At 59.7% G+C, this 17,500-nt stretch overlaps 1 non-coding gene across 1 annotated transcript; it reads right to left on the reverse strand.

The window, feature by feature from the left end:
* Positions 1–4,345: 4,345 nt before the first annotated feature.
* On the reverse strand, positions 4,346–4,464 carry LOC131870549 (5S ribosomal RNA). The gene has a single exon (XR_009368855.1). It is a non-coding gene; the product is annotated as a 5S ribosomal RNA (ribosomal RNA).
* Between the last annotated feature and the right edge of the window lie 13,036 nt (positions 4,465–17,500).

Here is a 17,500-nt window from a genome sequence, read left to right on the forward strand (position 1 = left end):
GAGCGCATCAAAGGTGCGCAATGCTGGTGCGAACCCGGGAGCGCTCCGATGTGTGCTCCAAGGTGCGGCGTGCACGAAGTCCGAGCCCGGTTTGCCCCGGGTGCGCACCTCGCGTGCACCTTCGCCGGGGTGAGCACCTTGGTGTGCAGACCTTGGTTGGGTTGCGCGCCCTGGTGCGCACCAAGGAGCGCTCTGAAGTGTGCTCCAAGGTGCGGCGTGCACGAAGTCGGAGCCCGGTTTGCCCCGGGTGTGCACCTCGGGTGCGCACCTCGCGTGCACCTTCGCTGCGGTGGGCACCTTGGCTGGGTTGCGCGCCTTGGTGGGCACCATGCAGTGCACGAAGTCGGAGCCCGGATTGCCCCGGGCGCGCACCTCCGCCAGGGTGGGCACCTTGGTGCGCACAACTTGCCTGGGCTGCGCACCAGGAAGGGCTCAAGATGGCACCCGCGTTCCGTTTTTTTCACTATCTTTCAGAACGGAAATTTTAAAATCTCGTTTTTTTTTGCCTTTTCTGGAAATTAGTGAAGGCAGCGCATCAAAGGTGCGCAACGCTGGTGCGAACCTGGGAGCGCTCCGATGTGTGCTCCAAGGTGCGGCGTGCACGAAGTCGGACCCCGGTTTGCCCCGGGTGCGCACCTCGCGTGCACCTTGGTGCGCACACCTTGGCTGGGTTGCGCGCCCTGGTGGGCACCATGGTGCGCACCAAGGAGCGCTCCGAAGTGTGCTCCAAGGTGCGGCGTGCACGAAGTCGGAGCCCGGTTTGCCCCGGGTGCGCACCTCGCGTGCACCTTCGCCGCGGTGGGCACCATGGCGTGCACGAAGTCGGAGCCCGGTTTGCCCCGGGTGCGCACCTCGCGTGCACCTTCGCCGGGGTGGGCACCTTGGTGTGCAGACCTTGGCTGGGTTGCGCGCCCTGGTGGGCACCATGGTGCGCACCAAGGAGCGCTCCGAAGTGTGCTCCAAGATGCGGCCTGCACGAAGTCGGAGCCCGGTTTGCCCCGGGTGTGCACCTCGGGTGGGCACCTTGGTGCGCATGCCTTGCCTGGGCTGCGCACCAGGGCGGGCTCAAGATGGCACCCGCGTTCCTTTTTTTTCACTATCTTTCAAAACGGAAATTTTAAAATCTCATTTTTTTTTGCCTTTTTCTGGAAATTAGTGAAGGCAGCGCATCAAAGGTGCGCACCTCGCTGCCCACCACGGTGCGCAACGCCGGTGGGCACCCGGGAGTGCTTCGAAGTGTGCTCCAAGGTGCTGCGTGCACGTTGTCGGAGCCCGGTTTGCCCCGGGTGCGCACCTCGCGTGCACCTTCGTCGGGGTGGGCACCTTGGCTGGGTTTGCCCCGGCTGCGCTCCGAAGCGGGGTTATTGGAGCGCCGCCTCTTTTTTTGTCGGAGCGTTTGGTGGGGTTTCTCGCATTGGCTCTTCCGAGGCCCGGTTGCCACCCTGGCGCGCACGAAGTCGGAAGTAGGGTTAATTGCCCGGGTGCGCACCTTTGCCAGGGTGGGCACCTTACCTGGGCTGCGCACCAGGGCGGGCTCAAGATGGCACGCGCGTTCCGTTTTTTTCACTATCTTTCAAAACGGAAATTTTAAAATCTCCTTTTTTTTTTGCCTTTTCTGGAAATTAGTGAAGGCAGCGCATCAAAGGTGCGCACCTCGCTGCCCACCTTGGTGTGCTCTGAGGTGCGCACCCGGGAGCGCTACGAAGTGTGCTCCAAGGTGCGGCGTGCACGTTGTCGGAGCCCGGTTTGCCCCGGGTGCGCACCTCGCCTGCACCTTGGCCGGGGTGGGCACCTTGGCTGGGTTTGCCCAGGGTGCGCTCCGAAGCGGGGTTACTGGAGCGCCCCCTCTTTTTTTGTCAGAGCGTTTGGTGGGGTTTCTCGCATTGGCTCTTCCCAGGCCCGGTTGTTGGGTGCGCTCCCACCCTGGCGCGCGCGAAGTTGGAAGTTGGGTTAATTGCCCGGGCGCGCACCTTCGCCAGGGTGGGCACCTTGGTGCGCACACCTTGGCTGGGCTGCGCACCAGGGCGGGCTCAAGATGGCACCAGCATTCCCTTTTTCTCACTATCTTTCAAAACGGAAATTTTAAAATCTCGTTTTTTTTTTGCCTTTTATGGAAATTAGTGAAGGCATCGCATCAAAGGTGCGCACCTCGCTGCCCACCTTGGTGTGCTCCGAGGTGCCCACCACGGTGCGCAACGCCGGTGCGAACCCGGGAGCGCCCCGATGTGTGCTCCAAGGTGCGGCGTGCACGAAGTCGGACCCCGGTTTGCCCCGGGTGCGCACCTCGCGTGCACCTTGGTGCGCACACCTTGGCTGGGTTGCGCGGCCTGGTGGGCACCATGGTGCGCACCAAGGAGCGCTCCGAAGTGTGCTCCAAGGTGCGGCGTGCACGAAGTCGGAGCCCGGTTTGCCCCGGGTACGCACCTCGCGTGCACCTTCGCCGGGGTGGGCACCTCGGCTGGGTTGCGCGCCCTGGTGCGCACCAAGGAGCGCTCCGAAGTGTGCTCCAAGGTGCGGCGTGCACGAAGTCGGAGCCCGGTTTGCCCCGGGTGCGCACCTTCGCCGCGGTGCGCACCATGGCGTGCACGAAGTCGGAGCCCGGTTTGCCCCGGGTGCGCACCTCGCGTGCACCTTCGGCGGGGTTGCGCGCCCTGGTGGGCACCATGGTGCGCACCAAGGAGCGCTCCGAAGTGTGCTCCAAGGTGCGGCGTGCACGAAGTCGGAGCCCGGTTTGCCCCGGGTGCGCACCTCGCGTGCACCTTCGGCGGGGTTGCGCGCCCTGGTGGGCACCATGGTGCGCACCAAGGAGCGCTCCGAAGTGTGCTCCAAGGTGCGGCGTGCACGAAGTCGGAGCCCGGTTTGCCCCGGGTGCGCACCTCGCGTGCACCTTCGCCGCGGTGGGCACCATGGCGTGCACGAAGTCGGAGCCCGGTTTGCCCCGGGTGCGCACCTCGCGTGCACCTTCGCCGGGGTGGGCACCTCGGCTGGGTTGCGCGCCCTGGTGCGCACCAAGGAGCGCTCCGAAGTGTGCTCCAAGGTGCGGCGTGCACGAAGTCGGAGCCCGGTTTGCCCCGGGTGCGCACCTCGCGTGCACCTTCGCCAGGGTGGGCACCTCGGTGCGCACACCTTCTCAATGTTTTCTTGCCTTTTCTGGAAATTGGTGAAGGCAGCGCATCAAAGGTGCGCACCTCGGTGTGCTCCGAGGTGCGAACCCGAGAGCGCTCCGAGGTGCCCACGAAGTCGAAAGTCGGGTTAATTGCATTGTTTTCCCCGGGTGCGCTCCGAGGTGCGCAACATCGGCGCGCACCAAGGAGGGCTCCGAAGTGTGCTCCAAGGTGCGCACGATGGCGTGCACCTCTGGTGCGCACGATTCGGAGCTCGGTTTGACCGGGGTGCGCACACCTTGGCTGGGTTGCGCACCTTTTGTGCGCTCCAAGGTGCGCACGAAGTCGGAGCTCGGTTTGCCCCGGGTGCGCACCTTCGCCAGGGTGCGCACCTTGATGCGCACGCCTTGGCTGGGCTGCGCACCTTGGTGGGCGCCATGGTGCGCACCTTTCGTGCGCTCCAAGGTGCGCACGAAGTCGGAGCTCGGTTTGCCCCGGGTGCGCACCTTGGTGGGCGCCATGGTGCACTCCGAGGTGCCCAAGATTGGTGCGCACCAAGGAGCGCTCCGAAGTGCGCTCCAAGGTGCGCGCGAAGTCGAAAGTTGGGTTAATTGTCCGGTTTGCCTCGGGTGCGCACCTTGCGTGCACCTTCGCCAGGGTGGGCGCCTTGGTGCGCACACCTTGGCTGGGCTGCGCACACCTTGGCACCCGCGTTTCCTTCATTTTAAATTTTTTTTTTTTACAATCTCTCAAGTGGGAAATTCTATAATCTCAACTTTTTTTGCCTTTTCAGGAAACTTTTGAATGGAGCGCATCATTGGTGCGCTCCGAAGTGTGCTCCAAAGCTCTCTCCAGCTGCGTGCACCTGCCCCGGCCGCGCACCCGGCCCCGCCCAGCTTCGCTCACCTGTCCCGGGCGTCTGGTGCGGAACCTTAGAGTAAGAAACATCACCGTGCACCTTGGCCAACGTGCGCGACTCGACCGAGCGCGCACTGGCCGAGGTGCACACCGATTTCACCTGGGTGCGCGCGCAGCACCTCGGGCGCACCGGGGTGCGCGCACAACGCCCGGGTTGCACCGTGGCCTGTGTGCTCGGGGCGCCTCGGGTGCGCGCTCGGTGTCGCCCCCGCGCGCGCGGTAGTGCGGGCAGCGCACCCCGGCCCGGCCCGGCCCCGACGAGAACGCAAACGGGCAAAAGGTTTATTCAAATAGCATTGCGACGCCCGGCGAAAAACTAAAAAAGGGTGCAACACCGGGACTTCCCGGGAGGTCACCCATCCCAGTACTACTCCGGCCCAAGCGCGCTTAACTGCGGAGTTCTGATGGGATCCGGTGCACTAACGCTGGTATGATCGCACCCGTTATGAGCTTGTCGCAGTGTGTACTTAGCAAACCGCGACCCACGTGCGAATCCACCCCGGCCACCCACCCCCGTCGAGGTGCACACCCTCCCTCGCGAAGTGCGCCCCGTTCGCCAAGTGTGAGCCCTGCCCGGGTGCGCGCACCTTGCTAGGGCGTCGGGTGTGCACCCGGCCCGGCCTACGTGCGTGCACCTGGAGGGGGCGTCGTGTGCGTGCAGTGTCCCGTCTGCAACGCGGTGCCCACACACCACCTCGGGCGCAACGACCTGCGCTCACATGTGGGCCGAGTGCACCTTGGTGCATGTTCGGGGCGCCTCGGGTGCACGCTCGATCTTGCCCCGGTGCACCAAGGCGCTCGGTTTGCCCCGGGTGCGCACTTGGTGCAAGGTGGGCACCCAAAATAGGGATCAAGCACCAAAACACAAGTTTCGGGATGCAAAATGGGACCCAAGGACCACAAATGCGTTCCAAGACCCATGATGGGTCCACGAGAACAAAAATGTGTTCCGAGACTTAATAAACAAATATTGGGTTTTAGGAGAAGAAACATGCTCTGATGCCCAAAACGAGAATCGACCCCGAAAAGGCCACAGGCCAAAAGTGGGATGCGAGACAAAAAAAAATGGGACCCGAGGACCAAAATTGGGTTCCCAGGTCGAAGACAGGGCAACCGGACAAGAAACGACCTCTAAGGCTCGAAATGAGTCCCGACGACTAAAACTTGACAAGAAGCACCCATCAGGCACCCAACTCGACACCCATGGGATGCCGACCCACCCGGGCTTCCACCTAGCACACCTTGGCACCCACCCACCCTCGCACCCAACCTCGCACCCAACTTAGCACCTTTGAACCCACATTGGCACTCACCCTGACCCTGGCACCTTGGAACCCACATTGGCACTCACCTTGACCCTGGCACCCACCTTTGCACTCACCTTGGGACCCACCCTGGCTCCCACCTCGGCACCCACCCAGACACCCACCTTGGTTCCTTGGCACCCACCTTGGATCCTTGGCACCCACCCCGACACCCACCTTGGCACGCAACTTGGCTACTTGCCACCCACCTTGGCTCCTTGACGCCCACCCCGACAACCACCCCGTGACCTACCCTGGCTAGGGTTGGTGCACACCCACCCTGGTGCCCACCTTGGCACCCACCCTATGACCCACCTTGGCACGCACCTTAGTACCCACCCCGTTACCCACCCTAGGACCCACCCCGTGACCCACCTTGGCCAGGGTGGGTGCACCCACCCTGGTGCCCACCTTGGCACCCACCCATCCTAGCACCCAGCCTGTGACCGGGCTTGGAACCCAACCTTGCACCCGCACCCGTCTTGGCCAGTGTGGGTGCGCACCCATCCTGGCACCCACGTTGTGACACACCCTTTAACCCACGCACCCTAGCACCCACGTTGGCACCCACCTTGGAACCCAACCTAGCAACTTGGCACCCACCCCGTGACCCACCTTGGCATCCACCATAGCAGTCGCCGACTTGGCACCCACCTCGGCACCCACCTTGACACTTGTGGACCCACCTTGCCACTCACCCTAGCATCGACCCATCCTAGCACCCACCCTGGCACCTTTGCACCCTAGCACTCACCCATCCTAGCACCTAACCTGTGACCCACCTTGACACTCACCCTCGCACCCACCTTGGAACCCAACCTAGCACCCACCCACCCTGACACCAACCCTAGCACCTACCCACCCTTGCACCCACCCTGTGACCCATCTTGGCACCCACCCATCCTACCACTCAACCTATCACCCACCTTCTCACCCACCTTGGCATCCACCTTAGCACCCACCCACACTGGCACCTTGGCACCCACCTCGGGCAAGGTGGGTGCACACCCACCCTGGCACCCAATTTAGAACCCACCGAGCATGTTACCCACCTTGGCACCCACATTGCAGCCCACCCTAGTACCCACCCTATGACCCACATTGGCATCCACACCCTAGCACCCAGGCACCTCGACACCCGCCTTGACACCCACCCTAGCACTGAACCTGTGACCCACCTTGGAACTCACCCTAGAACCCACCCACCCTGTGAACCACCTTGGCATCCACCTTAGCACCCACCCACCTTGGCACCCACTCTAGCACTCACCCATCCTAACACCCAACTTGTTACCCACCTTGGCACCCGCCCTCGCGTCCACCTTGAAACCCACCCTAGCACCCACCCACGCAGGAGCCCACCTTGGCACCCAACCTAACACCCACGCATCCTGGCACCCAACTTGTGACCCACCTTGGAACCCACCCTAGTACCCACCTTTGAACCCACTATATCACCAACCCACCTTGGCACCCACCCTATGACCCTCTTTGGAATCCACCCTAGCACGCACCCACCCTGGCACCCACCATGGAGCGCACCCTAGCACCCACCCACCTCGGCACGCACCTCAACACCCACCTTGGTGTGCGCACTGCGCCAACCTCTCAAAGACCCTATGTGGTGCGCTCCAAAGTGTACACCTTTGGTGCGCTCCAAGGTGCGCACCTTTGGTGCACACCGAGGTGCACACCAAAGTGTGCACCGAGGTGAGCACCAAAGTGCACTCCAGGGTGCACACCAAGGCGTGCACCTTTGGTGCGGTCAATGCAAACGAATTCGGAAGTTGGGGTCGATGTCCTAATCGCTGCTGCAGACTACACGTATGAGAATCGGACAAATAGCTTTATATAGGGGAGGTGTTGCGTTTGATGGGTCGACTCCCCTGGTTGTGTGCACTGCACCAACTTCAAAGACCCTGTCTTGTTTAAGAAGTCAAAAGTTGGGGTGGATGTCCTAATCATTGCTGCAGTCTACGCATGTATGAGAATCAGACAAATAGCTTATATAGGGGAGGTGTTGCATTCGGTGGGTTGACTCCCCTGGTTGTGCGCACTGCGCCAACCTCAAAGACCCCGCATAGCAGAAGAAGTCGGAAGTCGGATTTTGGTGAGCACCAAGGCGTGCACCTTTGGTGCGGTCAACGCAGACGAATTCAGAAGTTGGGGTGGATGTCCTAATCGTTGTTGCAGGCTACACATGTATGAGAATCAGACAAATAGCTTATATAGGGGAGGTGTTGGGTTTGATGGGTCAACTCCCTTGGTTGTGCGCATTACGCCAACCTCAAAGACCTTGTTTTCGTTAAGAAGTCAAAAGTTGGGGTCAATGTCCTAATGGCTCCTGCAGGCTACACATGTATGAGAATCGGACAAATAGCTTATATAGGGGAGGTGTTGGGTTTGATGGGTCGACTCCCCTGGTTGTGCGCATTACGTCAACCTCAAAGACCTTGTTTTCGTTAAGAAGTCAAAAGTTGGGGTCGATGTCCTAATTGCTCCTGTAGACTACACATGTATGAGAATCAGACAAATAGCTTATATAGGGGAGGTGTTGGGTTTGATGGGTTGACTCCCCTAGTTGTTCGCATTACACCAACCTCAAAGACCTTGTTTTCGTTTAGAAGCCGAAAGTTGGGGTCGATGTCCTAATTGCTCCTGCAGGCTACGCATGTATGAGAATCAGACAAATAGCTTATATAGGGGAGGTGTTGGGTTTGATGGGTCGACTCCCCTGGTTGTGCGCATTGCGCCAACCTCAAAGACCCTGCATTGCGGATGAAGTCGAAAGTCAGAGTTTGGTGTGCTACAAGGTGTGGTCGAAGGTGCTCACCTAGGTGTGCACCTTTGGAGCACAGGAAAAGTGCCCTCCAAAAGTGCGCACCTTTGGAGTGCACAAAAGTGCCCTCCAAAAGTGCGCACCTTTGGAGCGCAGAAAAGTGCCCTCCAAAAAGTGCCCTCCAAAAGTGCGCACCTTTGGAGCGCAGAAAAGTGCCCTCCAAAAGTGCGCACCTTTGGAGCGCAGAAAAGTGCCCTCCAAAAAGTGCCCTCCAAAAGTGCGCACCTTTGGAGCGCAGAAAAGTGCCCTCCAAAAGTGCGCACCTTTGGAGCGCAGAAAAGTGCCCTCCAAAAAGTGCCCTCCAAAAGTGCGCACCTTTGGAGCGCAGAAAAGTGCCCTCCAAAAAGTGCCCTCCAAAAGTGCGCACCTTTGGAGCGCAGAAAAGTGCCCTCCAAAAAGTGCCCTCCAAAAGTGCGCACCTTTGGAGCGCAGAAAAGTGCCCTCCAAAAAGTGCCCTCCAAAAGTGCGCACCTTTGGAGCGCAGAAAAGTGCCCTCCAAAAAGTGCCCTCCAAAAGTGCGCACCTTTGGAGCGCAGAAAAGTGCCCTCCAAAAGTGCGCACCTTTGGAGCGCACAAAAGTGCCCTCCAAAAGTGCGCACTTTTGGTGCGCACCAAGGCGCTGGTTCGGTCGTTGCAGGCGAGTTCGGAAGTTGGGGTCGATGTCCTGAGCGGAGGTGCAAACTACACAGGTGTCGGAATCGGACAAATAGCTTATATAGGGGAGGTGTATGCTTCGATGGGTCGACTCCCCAGGTTGAGCGCACCGCGCCAACCTCAAAGACCCTACGGTATGGATGAAGTCGGAAGTTGGGTCCGATGACCAATTCGATTAGTAGGTATGCTCATGAGGTCGGAATTTGGGTCCGATGACCTGCCATGTGCAGGAAGGCGAATGTTGACACTGTGCGTTGCAAGGTGCACACCAAGGCGCTGGTGCGGTCTTTTTAGTCGAGTTCGGAAGTTGGGGTCGATGTCCTGATCGGAGGTGCAAGCTACACAGGTGTGGGAATCGGACAAATAGCTTATATAGGGGAGGTGTATGCTTCGTTGGGTCGACTCCCCGGGTTGAGCGCACCGCGCCAACCTCAAAGACCCTACGGTATGGATGAAGTCGGAAGTTGGGTCCGATGACCGATTCGATATGTAGGCATACTCGCGAGGTCGGAATTTGGGTCCGATGACCTGCCACGTGCAGGAAGGCGAATGTTGGCACTGTGCGTTGCAAGGTGCGCACCAAGGCGCTGGTTCGGTCGTTGGAGGCGAGTTCGGAAGTTGGGGTCGATGTCTTGATCGGAGGTGCAAACTACACAGGTGTGGGAATCGGACAAATAGCTTATATAGGGGAGGTGTATGCTTCGTTGGGTCGACTCCCCGGGTTGAGCGCACCGCGCCAACCTCAAAGACCCTACGGTATGGATGAAGTCGGAAGTTGGGTCCGATGACCGATTCGATATGTAGGCATACTCGCGAGGTCGGAATTTGGGTCCGATGACCTGCCATGTGCAGGAAGGCGAATGTTGGGACTGTGCGTCGCAAGGTGCGCACCAAGGCGCTGGTGCCGTCGTTGCAGTCGAGTTCGGAAGTTGGGGTCGATGTCCTGGTCAGAGGTGCAAACTACACAGGTGTGGGAATCGGACAAATAGCTTATATAGGGGAGGTGTATGCTTCGATGGGTCGACTCCCTGGGTTGAGCGCACCGCGCCAACCTCAAAGACCCTACAGTATGGATGAAGTCGGAAGTTGGGTCCGATGACCGATTCGATACGTAGGCATATTGGCGAGGTCTGAATTTGTGTCCGATGACCTGCCATGCGCAGGAAGGCGGAATTTGGGTCCGATGACCGAGTTGATGGCGTGCCATGCGCAGAAAGGCGGAATTTGGGTCCGATGACCGAGTTGATGTTGATGGCCCGCCATGCACAGGAAGGCGGAATTTGGGTCCGATGACCGATTTGAAGGCGTGCCATACGCAAAAAGGCGGAGTTTGGGTCCGATGACCGAGTTGATATTGATGGCCCGCCATGCGCAGGAAGGCGGAATTTGGGTCCGATGACCTGACATACGCATGGAGTCCGACTCGGGGGCCGATGTTCGATTCGATGACTTGCATTGTGGGTAAAGTCGGAAGTTGTGGTCTTTGACCCGATTCGATGACCAGACTTCGGCTGCTTGAGAATCGGACAAATAACTTATATAGGGGAGGTAGTGTTCTCGAGCATCCTCCCCCCGTGCCCGTTTATGTCGATTGATGCTGGTGCTCGACTGGTTGGAGCGCTCGGATGCAAAAATCTTGCACCAGGATTTATCGATTGTGATGGACACGGCAAGTCTCCTGATTGCTATGCAGGAGCTCATCGTGAATCTCTATGCGGCCTTGGTATGGACTCGACCTGCGGAATGGTTCGGCAATGGTAGTCGCTCCAACACGTCCTTGCAATGGCCACAGAGGTGATTCGACTAGAGCTCCAGTCTAGCTTTTGGGTTGCTTGGCGGACTGGTATAGCCGCGATCGAGTTCCGGCCATGAACGTTTTAGATAGCTCTTGGGCTTTCTGGGACGGAAGTCGGAAGTTTGGGCTGTTGTCCGATTTGATGACCATTCTTCGGATGTGTGAGAATCGGACAAATAACTTATATAGGGGACTGTGTTGTCTCACGCAGCCCCCTCCGTGCCCCTCTATCTCGACCGATGTTGGTGCTTGAAAGGGTTGGGATCGCTCGGATTTATAAACGTGCACCACCATTTGTCGAGTGTGAGGGACGCGGCAGGTCTCCTAAATGCTATGCGGGCGCTCTCTGAGAATCTCTATCCGGCCTCGACACAGACTAGTCTTGCTGAATGGTTTGGCACTGGTAGTCGATCCAACACGTCGTTGTTGTGGCCGCCTAGGCGATTCGATTCGAGCCCCCGTCTAGCTTTTGGGTTGCTTGGCGGATTTTGCCCTATCCGCAAGTGAGCTCGGTCCCTAAACGTTCGAGAAACCCGATTGCTATGCGCCGACTCTCTTTCTTGCGAGCCTCCATCTAGCTTTTGGGTCTCTACGGAACGGAAGTCGGAATCTGGGACCGTTGTTTGATTCGACGAGGCAGACTACGGTTGTGCGAGAATCGGACAAATAACTTATATAGGGGAGGTGTTGACTGGAGCATTCTCCCCCGTGCCCCTCTAACTCGACCAATGCTGGCGCTCGAACGGTGGTAGCGCTCGGATTTTCATTGAGCGCCAGCATTGGTCGATTTAGAGGGGCATGCGAGATTCCCGAATGCTATGCGAGGGCTCTAACGGAAATGTCTATTGGTTTCGGTATGGATGCAATTGCGAGTGGTTCGGCAAAGGTAGTCGTTCCGATGCGTCCATGTCGTGGCCAAATCGATAATTCGATTTGAGCCCTCGTATAGCATTTGGGTCTCTCGATGTGATTCCGCATTCCAGTCCCTTTGGGCACTGCTTGAGCCGCATCCCAGGGGGTTCCCTTCCCAATAATCTGCCTCGCAACCCGATTGCTATGCGGTGAGGCTCCTCGGCCGCCTCGGAACTATCTGTGTATCAGACGCATCGCGGGATAAGGGGTTGGCAACGGTAGTCGCCCCAAGCGCGTCCGATGCTTGGACCATTCCGAGGCGGCCCTGAAGCCTCTTCCGTCTAGCCGTTGGGTCCTTCTCGCCGCATCCCTCGCCTCGCACCCCGATTGCTATGCGGTGAGGCTCCTCGGCCGCCTCGGAACTATCTGTGTATCGGACGCGTCGCGGGATAAGGGGTTGTCACTGGTAGTCGCCCCAAGCGCGTCCGATGCTTGGACCATTCCGAGGCGGCCCTGAAGCCTCTTCCGTCTAGCCGTTGGGTCCTTCTCGCCGCATCCCTCGCCTCGCACCCCGATTGCTATGCGGTGAGGCTCCTCGGCCGCCTCGGAACTATCTGTGTATCGGACGCGTCGCGGGATAAGGGGTTGTCATTGGTAGTCGCCCCAAGCGCGTCCGATGCTTGGACCATTCCGAGGCGGCCCTGAAGCCTCTTCCGTCTAGCCGTTGGGTCCTTCTCGCCGCATCCCTCGCCTCGCACCCCGATTGCTATGCGGTGAGGCTCCTCGGCCGCCTCGGAACTATCTGTGTATCGGACGCGTCGCGGGATAAGGGGTTGTCACTGGTAGTCGCCCCAAGCGCGTCCGATGCTTGGACCATTCCGAGGCGGCCCTGAAGCCTCTTCCGTCTAGCCGTTGGGTCCTTCTCGCCGCATCCCTCGCCTCGCACCCCGATTGCTATGCGGTGAGGCTCCTCGGCCGCCTCGGAACTATCTGTGTATCGGACGCGTCGCGGGATAAGGGGTTGTCACTGGTAGTCGCCCCAAGCGCGTTCGATGCTTGGACCATTCCGAGGCGGCCCTGAAGCCTCTTCCGTCTAGCCGTTGGGTCCTTCTCGCCGCATCCCTCGCCTCGCACCCCGATTGCTATGCGGTGAGGCTCCTCGGCCGCCTTGGAACTATCTGTGTATCGGACGCGTCGCGGGATAAGGGGTTGTCACTGGTAGTCGCCCCAAGCGCGTCCGATGCTTAGACCATTCCGAGGCGGACCCGAAGCCTCTTCCGTCTAGCCGTTGGGTCCTTCTCGCCGCATCCTTCGCCTCGCACCCCGATTGCTATGCGGTGAGGCTCCTCGGCCGCCTCGGAACTATCTGTGTATCGGACGCGTCGCGGGATAAGGGGTTGTCACTGGTAGTCGCCCCAAGCGCGTCCGATGCTTGGACCATTCCGAGGCGGACCCGAAGCCTCTTCCGTCTAGCCGTTGGGTCCTTCTCGCCGCATCCCTCGCCTCGCACCCCGATTGCTATGCGGTGAGGCTCCTCGGCCGCCTTGGAACTATCTGTGTATCGGACGCGTCGCGGGATAAGGGGTTGTCACTGGTAGTCGCCCCAAGCGCGTCCGATGCTTGGACCATTCCGAGGCGGACCCGAAGCCTCTTCCGTCTAGCCGTTGGGTCCTTCTCGCCGCATCCCTCGCCTCGCACCCCGATTGCTATGCGGTGAGGCTCCTCGGCCGCCTTGGAACTATCTGTGTATCGGACGCGTCGCGGGATAAGGGGTTGTCACTGGTAGTCGCCCCAAGCGCGTCCGATGCTTGGACCATTCCGAGGCGGACCCGAAGCCTCTTCCGTCTAGCCGTTGGGTCCTTCTCGCCGCATCCCTCGCCTCGCACCCCGATTGCTATGCGGTGAGGCTCCTCGGCCGCCTTGGAACTATCTGTGTATCGGACGCGTCGCGGGATAAGGGGTTGTCACTGGTAGTCGCCCCAAGCGCGTCCGATGCTTGGACCATTCCGAGGCGGCCCCGAAGCCTCTTCCGTGTAGCCGTTGGGTCCTTCTCGCCGCATCCCTCGCCTCGCACCCCGATTGCTATGCGGTGAGGCTCCTCGGCCGCCTTGGAACTATCTGTGTATCGGACGCGTCGCGGGATAAGGGGTTGTCACTGGTAGTCGCCCCAAGCGCGTCCGATGCTTGGACCATTCCGAGGCGGCCCCGAAGCCTCTTCCGTGTAGCCGTTGGGTCCTTCTCGCCGCATCCCTCGCCTCGCACCCCGATTGCTATGCGGTGAGGCTCCTCGGCCGCCTTGGAACTATCTGTGTATCGGACGCGTCGCGGGATAAGGGGTTGTCACTGGTAGTCGCCCCAAGCGCGTCCGATGCTTGGACCATTCCGAGGCGGACCTGAAGCCTCTTCCCTCTAGCCGTTGGGGCTTTCTCGCCGCATCCCTCGCCTCGCACCCTGATTGCTATGCTGTGAGGCTCCTCGGCCGCCTTGGAACTATCTGTGTATCGGACGCATCGCGGGATAAGGGGTTGGCAGTGGTAGTCGCCCCAAGCGCATCCGATGCTTGGACCATTCCGAGGCGGCCCTGCAGCCTCTTCCGTCTAGCCGTTGGGGCCATCTCGCCGCATCCCCCACCTCGCACCACGATTGCTATGCGGTGAGGCTCCTTGGCCGCCTCGGAACTATCTGTGTATCGGACGCATCGCGGGATAAGGGGTTGTCACTGGTAGTCGCCCCAAGCGCGTCCGATGCTTGGACTATTCCGAGGCGGCCCTGCAGCCTCTTCCGTCTAGCCGTTGGGGCCATCTCGCTGCATCCCCCACCTCCTCGGCCGCCTCGGAACTATCTGTGTATCGGACGCATCGCGGGATAAGGGGTTGGCAGTGGTAGTCGCCCCAAGCGCGTCCGATGCTTGGACTATTCCGAGGCAGCCCTGCAGCCTCTTCCGTCTAGCCTTTGGGGCCATCTCGCCGCATCCCTCGCCTCGCACCCCGATTGCTATGCGGTGAGGCTCCTCGGCCGCCTGGGAACTATCTTCGTATCGGACGCATCGCGGGATAAGGGGTTGTCACTGGTAGTCGCCCCAAGCGCGTCCGATGCTTGGACTATTCCGAGGCGGCCCTGTGGCCTCTTCCGTCTAGCCGTTGGGGCCATCTCGCCGCATCCCCCACCTCGCACCCCGATTGCTATGCGGTGAGGCTCTTCGGCCGCCTTGGAACTATCTTCGTATCGGACGCATTGCGGGATAAGGGGTTGTCACTGGTAGTGGCCCCAAGCGCGTCCGATGCTTGGACTATTCCGAGGCGGCCCTGCAGCCTCTTCCGTCTAGCCGTTGGGGCCATCTCGCCGCATCCCCCACCTCGCACCCCGATTGCTATGCGGTGAGGCTCCTCGGCCGCCTTGGAACTATCTTCGTATCGGACGCATCGCGGGATAAGGGGTTGTCACTGGTAGTCGCCCCAAGCGCGTCCGATGCTTGGACTATTCCGACGCGGCCCTGTGGCCTCTTCCGTCTAGCCGTTGGGGCCATCTCGCCGCATCCCCTACCTCGCACCCCGATTGCTATGCGGTGAGGCTCCTCGGCCGCCTTGGAACCATCTTCGTATCGGACGCATCGCGGGATAGGGGGCTGTCACTGGTATTCGCCCCAAGCGTGTCCGATGCTTGGACCATTCCTAGGCGGCCCTGAAGCCTCTTCCGTCTAGCCGTTGGGGCCTTCCCGCCCCATCCCTCGCCTCGCACCCCCGATTGCTATGCGGTGAGGCTCCTCGGCCGCCTTGGAACCATCTGTGTATCGGACGCATCGCGGGATAAGGGGTTGGCACTGGCAGTCGCCCCAAGCGCGTCCGATGCTTGGACCATTCCGAGGTGGCCCTGAAGCCTCTTCCGTCTAGCCGTTGGGGCCTTCCCGCCCCATCCCTCGCCTCGCACCCCGATTGATATGCGGTGAGGCTCCTCGGCCGCCTTGGAACTATCTGTGTATCGGACGCATCGCGGGATAAGGGGTTGGCACTGGTAGTCGTCCCAATCGCATCCGATGCTTGGACCATTCCGAGGCGGCCCTGCAGCCTCTTCCGTTTAGCCGTCGGGGCCTTCCCGCCGCATCCCTCGCCTCGCATCCCGATTCCTATGCGGTGAGTCTTCTCGGCCGCCGCGGAACTATACCTGTTATTGCTACTGCATCCTTCGGCTGGTAACCTCCTCTGCCGCCTTGGAACGTTCTCTTTGTCGGACGCGTCGCGGGATAAGGGGTTGGCACTGGTAGTCGCCCCAAGCGCGCCCGATGCATAGACCGCTCCGAGTCGACCTTGCTTTCAGCCTCTCACATGCATAGACCTCTCTGAGTCGACCCTGCAGCCTCTCACGTTTAGCCTTTGGAATCTCGCCTCACAACATGATTGCTATCCTTGATGCATCCCTTGCCTCGAGCCCTGATTGCTTTCTTGGCTGCATCCCTCCTCTCCTCACAGCCCGGTTGTCATCACTGCTTCATCCGTCGCTTCATGCATTCTGGCTGCTGGGCCCTTCCCACCGCACACCTCGATTGCTATCTCTTCTGCATCACACACCCCGATTGCTATCTCTGCTACATCCCTCGGCTCTCACTTCTGCATCCTTCGCCTCACACCTCGATTGCTATCAATGCTGCATCCGTAACCTCACACCCCGATTGCTATGCGGGGAGGCTCCTTGGCCGCCTTGGAAATTTCTGTGTGTCGGACGCACCGCGGGATAAGGGGTTGGCACTGGTAGTCGCCCCAAGTGCGCCCGATTCTTAGACCGCTTCGAGGTGACCTCGTAGCCTCTTTCGTCCAGGCTTCCTGCCTTCAACGCCCTTTTTACACCTCGATTGCTATGCGCGGGCTCGTTGGCGTCTATCACCTCTCTGCGAAGAGTGGCACGATGATTGTTGGGGTAAATCGTAGCAGTCCGATCTCTGGCCTTGGGCCATTGTGAGGGCTGATCGATTTCCTGTGCGCATCTCGTGTTCGCCCAGTAACAGACTCGACGACTTGTAATCGGTCTTGTTCCCGATTGTTCCTGGAGGTAGTCTTCGGAACTCTTGGATTTGACCTGTCACTCGAACTGTCCTCTTCCGAGGATGCTTGTGTGTGTGTGCTTGTGCCATTTCCTTGGCGGTATTAACGAGATATTAAAGAGCGGAGTGAGCGCCTCGCCCAGCTATGTTTGGGGCTCTCACTCCCTTACCCGGTGTGCGACCGCTTTGCACGTAGGTTGCGGAGCATCGCGACTCTTTCGATGTTTGGCGGTTGTCTTCCGGTGATGCGTTGGTCCCGAAGTGCACGTTACTAGCATTTCTGCCATTGTTCTCGATCTTTGGCACGTTCCTTCGTTGCAATTGGATATATATCTCCGTTTATACGCGCAGGCTTCTCCCGCCTATTCAGCGCTGTCCCACTCTCAGCACTCTCGTGGTCTCCTTGGCTTCTCTCTCCCATGAGCGAGCTCTCTTCTCGAGTCTTTTCCATGTCCCATGGAGGTTGCCTTGCGAAATTCGGGCACACAAACGTGACCGGATAAGAGCGGAATTGCCTATGAGGAGAAGCTCACCTTAGGGAGCAGCAATGCCGAGTGTTTCGACAGAGGGTAGAGGGGGCGTTGTTTGGGCGGTTGCACAAAAGAGTGCTACGTTTGCACTGAAGGTTGCTTCTTCGTCTCCGACGAACTCTTCGAGGCAAAAAAGCTTGTTTACGGGGTCGAGGTGGGACTGTTCGTGCGAGTTGCGCCACCAAAAGTGCGTAGGGGGCATATACCTGGGAAATGGATGTCTCTGAGTGGCCTTACTCGGTCGCGTGCACGGTGCATTCTCTAACGGCAGGACTGTCGCGAGCATGTGCGGTTCGGATGTTTTCGGGTAAAGGGTTCCGTACGGGATGTTCTTCCCAGGCTCCTGTGAACCGAGACTCTGCATCGTCATGCTCCGGCTCCCGTGGGTGCTTCATGCCTCGTCGAGCTGTTTGTCGTGGACGATTAAGGCCGAGGCCTTCCTTCGAGAGGGGAATTGTTCAGGCTGGTC

This window comes from Cryptomeria japonica, unplaced genomic scaffold, assembly GCF_030272615.1.
Source record: "Cryptomeria japonica unplaced genomic scaffold, Sugi_1.0 HiC_scaffold_336, whole genome shotgun sequence".
NCBI classification, from domain to species: Eukaryota; Viridiplantae; Streptophyta; class Pinopsida; order Cupressales; family Cupressaceae; genus Cryptomeria; species Cryptomeria japonica.